Raw genomic sequence first — 6,464 nt, 5'->3', positions numbered from 1 at the left:
TCTATCCTATCCTATCCTCAATCCTATGCTATCCTCAATCCTATCCTATCCTCTATCCTACCCTATCCGCAATCCTATACTATCCTCTATACTAGCATATCATATCCTCTACCCTATCCTATCATATCTTCTATCCTATCCTATCCTCTATCCTATCCTATCCTCTATCCTGTCCTATCCTCTATCCTATCCTATTCTCTATATTATCTTGTCCTCTATACTATCCTGTACTCTATTCTATCCTATCCTCTATCTTATCCTATACTCTACCCTATCCTATCCTCTATCCTATACTATCCTCTATAATATCGTATCCTTCATCCTATAGTATCATATATCCTATCCTATCCTCTATCCTATCCTATCCTCTATCCTATCCTATCCTCTATCCTATCCTATCCTCAATCCTATCCTATCCTCTATCCTAGCTTATCATATCCTCTATCCTATCCTATCCTCTATCCTATCCTATCCTCTACCCTATCCTATCCTCTATCCTGTCCTATCCTCTATCCTATCCTATTCTCTATACTATCCTATCCTCTGTCCTATCCTATCCTCTATCCTATCCTATCCTCTATCGTATCCTATCCTATCATATCCTCTATCCTATCCTACCCTCTATCCTATCCTATCCTCTATCCTATCCTATCCTATCCTATCCTCTATCCCATAATATCCTCAATCCTATCCAATCCTCTATCCTATCCTCTATCTCATCCTATCCTTTATCCTATCCTTCTCTCTATCCTATCCTATCCTCAATCCTATCCTATCCTTTATCCTATCATATCCTCTATCCAATCCTATCCTCTATACTATCCTATCCTCTGTCCTATCCTATCCTCTATCCTATCCTATCCTCTATCGTATCGTATCCTATATCCTATCCAATTCTCTATCCTACCCTCTATCCTATCCTATCCTCTATCGTATCGTATCCTCTATCCTATCCAATCCTCTATCCTATCATCTATCCCATCCTATCCTCAATCCTATCCTATCCTCTATCCTATTCTATTCTCTATACTATCCTATCCTCTATCCTATCCTATCCTCTATCCTGTCCTATCCTCTATCCTATTATATTCTCTATATTATCTTATCCTCTATACTATCCTGTATTCTATCCTATCCTATCCTCTATCCTATCCTCTCCTCTATCCTATCCTATCCTCTGTCCTATCCTATCCTCTGTCCTGTCCTATCCTCTATCCTATCATATCCTCTATCCTATCCAATCCCCTATCCTATCGTCTATCCTATCCCATCCTCTATAATATCGTATCCTCCATCCTATAATATCATACATCCTATCCTATCCTCTATCGTATCGTATCCTCTATCCTATCCAATTCTCTATCCTACCGTCTATCCTAGCCTATCCTCTATCGTATGGTATCCTCTATCCTATCCTATCCTCTGTCCTATCCTATCCTCTATCCTATCCTATCCTCTGTCCTATCCAATCCCCTATCCTATCGTCTATCCTATCCCATCCTCTATAATATCGTATCCTCCATCCTATAATATCATACATCCTATCCTATCCTCTATCGTATCGTATCCTCTATCCTATCCAATTCTCTATCCTACCGTCTATCCTAGCCTATCCTCTATCGTATGGTATCCTCTATCCTATCCTATCCTCTGTCCTATCCTATCCTCCATCCTATCCTATCCTCTATCCTATCCTATCCTCTATCCTATCATATCCTCTATCCTATCCTATCCTCTATCCTATTCTATTCTCTATACTATCCTATCCTCTATCCTATCCCATCCTCTATCCTATCCTATCCTCTATCATGTCCTATCATCTATCCTATCCTATTCTCTATATTATCTTATCCTCTATACTATCCTGTACTCTATTCTATCCTTTCCTCTATCTTATCCTATCCTCTACCCTATCCTATCCTCTATCTTATCCTATTCTCTACCCTATCCTATCCTCTATAATATCGCATCCTCCATCCTATAATATCATATATCCTATCTTATCCTCTATCCTATCCTATCCTATCCTATCCTCTATCCCATATTATCCTCAATCCTATTCAATTCTCTATCCTACCCTCTATCCTATCCTATCCTCTATCCTATCCTATCCTCTATCCTATCATATCCTCTATCCTATCCTATCCTCTATCCTATCCTATCCTATCCTATCCTCTATCCCATAATATCCTCAATCCTATCCAATCCTCTATCCTATCCTCTATCCTATCCTATCCTCTATCCTATCCTATCCTCTATCCTATCCTATCCTCTATCCTATCCTATCCTCAATCCTATCCTATCCTCTATCCTAGCTTATCATATCCTCTATCCTATCCTATCCTCTATCCTATCCTATCATCTATCCTATCCTATCCTCTATCGTATCGTATCCTCTATCCTATCCAAACCTCTATCCTATCATATATCCTATCCTATCCTCAATCCTATCCTATCCTCTATCCTATTCTATTCTCTATACTATCCTATCCTCTATCCTATCCTATCCTCTATCCTAGCTTATCATATCCTCTATCCTATCCTATCCTCCATCCTATCCTATCCTCTATCATATCCTATCCTCTATCCTGTCCTATCCTCTATCCTATCCTATTCTCTATATTATCTTATCCTCTATACTATCCTGTACTCTATCCTATCCTATCATCTATCCTATCCTATCCTCTATCGCATCGTATCCTCTATCCTATCCAAACCTCTATCCTATCATCTATCCTATCCTATCCTCAATCCTATCCTATCCTCTATCCTATTCTATTCTCTATACTATCCTATCCTCTATCCTATCCTATCCTCTATCCTAGCTTATCATATCCTCTATCCTATCCTATCCTCTATCCTGTCCTATCCTCTATCCTATCCTATTCTCTATATTATCTTATCCTCTATACTATCCTGTACTCTATCCTATGCTATCCTCTATCCTGGCCTATCATCTATCCTATCCTATTCTCTATATTATCTTATCCTCTATACTATCCTGTACTCTATCCTATCCTATCCTCTATCGTATCTTATCCTCTACCCTATCCTATACTCTACCCTATCCTATCCTCTATCCTATACTATCCTCTATAATATCGTATCCTTCATCCTATAGTATCATATATCCTATCCTATCCTCTATCCTATCCTATCCTCTATCCTATCCTATCCTCTATCCTATCCTATCCTCAATCCTATCCTATCCTCTATCCTAGCTTATCATATCCTCTATCCTATCCTATCCTCTATCCTATCCTATCCTCTACCCTATCCTATCCTCTATCCTGTCCTATCCTCTATCCTATCCTATTCTCTATATTATCTTATCCTCTATACTATCCTGTACTCTATATTATCTTATCCTCTATACTATCCTGTACTCTATTCTATCCTATCCTCTATACTATCCTATCCTATCCTATTCTCTATCCCATAATATCCTCAATCCTATCCAATCCTCTATCCTATCCTCCATCCTATCCTCTATCCTATCCTATCCTCTATCCTATCCTATTCTATATCCTATCCTATCCTCAATCCTATACTATCCTCAATCCTATCCTATCCTCTATCCTATCCTATCCTCTATCCTAGCCTATCCTCTATCCTATCCTATCCTCTATCCTATCATATCCTCTATCCTATCCTATCCTCTATCCTATCCTATCCTATCCTATCCTCTATCCCATAATATCCTCAATCCTATCCAATCCTCTATCCTATCCTCTATCCTATCCTATCCTCTATCCTATCCTATCCTCAATCCTATCCTATCCTCTATCCTAGCTTATCATATCCTCTATCCTATGCTATCCTCTATCCTATCCTATCCTCTACCCTATCCTATCCTCTATCCTGTCCTATCCTCTATCCTATTCTATTCTCTATATTATCTTATCCTCTATACTATCCTGTACTCTATCCTATCCTATCCGCCATCCTGTCCTATCCTCTATCCTATCCTATTCTCTATATTATATTATCCTCTATACTATCCTGTACTCTATCCTATCCTATCCTCACTCCTATCCTATCCTCTATCCTAGCCTATCATATCCTCTATCCTATCCTATCCTCTATCCTATCCTATCCTCTATCCTATCCTATCCTCTATCCTGTCCTATCCTCTATCCTATCCTATTCTCTATATTACCTTATCCTCTATACTATCCTGTACTCTATCCTATCCTATCCTCTATTCTGGCCTATCCTCTATCCTATCCTATTCCCTATATTATCTTATCCTCTATCCTATCCTATCCTCTATCCTATCCTATCCTCTATCCTATCCTATTCTCTTTATTATCTTATCCTCTATACTATCCTGTACTCTATTCTATCCTATCCTCTATCTTATCCTATTATCTACCCTATCCTATCATCTATCTTATCCTATCCTCTACCCTATCCTATCCTCTATCGTATACTATCCTCTATAATATCGTATTCTCCATCCTATAGTATCATATATCCTATCCTATCCTCTATCCTATCCTCTATCCTATCCTCTATCCTATCCTCTATCCTATCCTCTATCCCATCCTATCGTCTATCCTATCCTATCCTCTATCCTATCCTCTATCCCATCCTATCGTCTATCCTATCCAATCCTCTATCCTATCCTCAATCCTATCCTCTATCCTATCCTATCCTCTATCCTATCCTATTCTCTATCCTATCCTATCCTCAATCCTATGCTATCCTCAATCCTATCCTATCCTCTATCCTACCCTATCCGCAATCCTATACTATCCTCTATACTAGCATATCATATCCTCTATCCTATCCTATCATATCTTCTATCCTATCCTATCCTCTATCCTATCCTATCCTCTATCCTGTCCTATCCTCTATCCTATCCTATTCTCTATATTATCTTGTCCTCTATACTATCCTGTACTCTATTCTATCCTATCCTCTATCTTATCCTATACTCTACCCTATCCTATCCTCTATCCTATACTATCCTCTATAATATCGTATCCTTCATCCTATAGTATCATATATCCTATCCTATCCTCTATCCTATCCTATCCTCTATCCTATCCTATCCTCTATCCTATCCTATCCTCAATCCTATCCTATCCTCTATCCTAGCTTATCATATCCTCTATCCTATCCTATCCTCTATCCTATCCTATCCTCTACCCTATCCTATCCTCTATCCTGTCCTATCCTCTATCCTATCCTATTCTCTATACTATCCTATCCTCTGTCCTATCCTATCCTCTATCCTATCCTATCCTCTATCGTATCCTATCCTATCATATCCTCTATCCTATCCTACCCTCTATCCTATCCTATCCTCTATCCTATCCTATCCTATCCTATCCTCTATCCCATAATATCCTCAATCCTATCCAATCCTCTATCCTATCCTCTATCTCATCCTATCCTTTATCCTATCCTTCTCTCTATCCTATCCTATCCTCAATCCTATCCTATCCTTTATCCTATCATATCCTCTATCCAATCCTATCCTCTATACTATCCTATCCTCTGTCCTATCCTATCCTCTATCCTATCCTATCCTCTATCGTATCGTATCCTATATCCTATCCAATTCTCTATCCTACCCTCTATCCTATCCTATCCTCTATCGTATCGTATCCTCTATCCTATCCAATCCTCTATCCTATCATCTATCCCATCCTATCCTCAATCCTATCCTATCCTCTATCCTATTCTATTCTCTATACTATCCTATCCTCTATCCTATCCTATCCTCTATCCTGTCCTATCCTCTATCCTATTATATTCTCTATATTATCTTATCCTCTATACTATCCTGTATTCTATCCTATCCTATCCTCTATCCTATCCTCTCCTCTATCCTATCCTATCCTCTGTCCTATCCTATCCTCTGTCCTGTCCTATCCTCTATCCTATCATATCCTCAATCCTATCCAATCCCCTATCCTATCGTCTATCCTATCCCATCCTCTATAATATCGTATCCTCCATCCTATAATATCATACATCCTATCCTATCCTCTATCGTATCGTATCCTATATCCTATCCAATTCTCTATCCTACCCTCTATCCTATCCTATCCTCTATCGTATCGTATCCTCTATCCTATCCAATCCTCTATCCTATCATCTATCCCATACTATCCTCAATCCTATCCTATCCTCTATCCTATTCTATTCTCTATACTATCCTATCCTCTATCCTATCCTATCCTCTATCCTGTCCTATCCTCTAGCCTATTATATTCTCTATATTATCTTATCCTCTATACTATCCTGTATTCTATCCTATCCTATCCTCTATCCTATCCTCTCCTCTATCCTATCCTATCCTCTGTCCTATCCTATCCTCTGTCCTGTCCTATCCTCTATCCTATCATATCCTCTATCCTATCCAATCCCCTATCCTATCGTCTATCCTATCCCATCCTCTATAATATCGTATCCTCCATCCTATAATATCATACATCCTATCCTATCCTCTA

Source organism: Halictus rubicundus, unplaced genomic scaffold, assembly GCF_050948215.1.
Source record: "Halictus rubicundus isolate RS-2024b unplaced genomic scaffold, iyHalRubi1_principal scaffold0103, whole genome shotgun sequence".
In the NCBI taxonomy this organism is placed as follows: domain Eukaryota; kingdom Metazoa; phylum Arthropoda; class Insecta; order Hymenoptera; family Halictidae; genus Halictus; species Halictus rubicundus.
Note: the sequence above shows the minus strand (reverse complement) of the source record.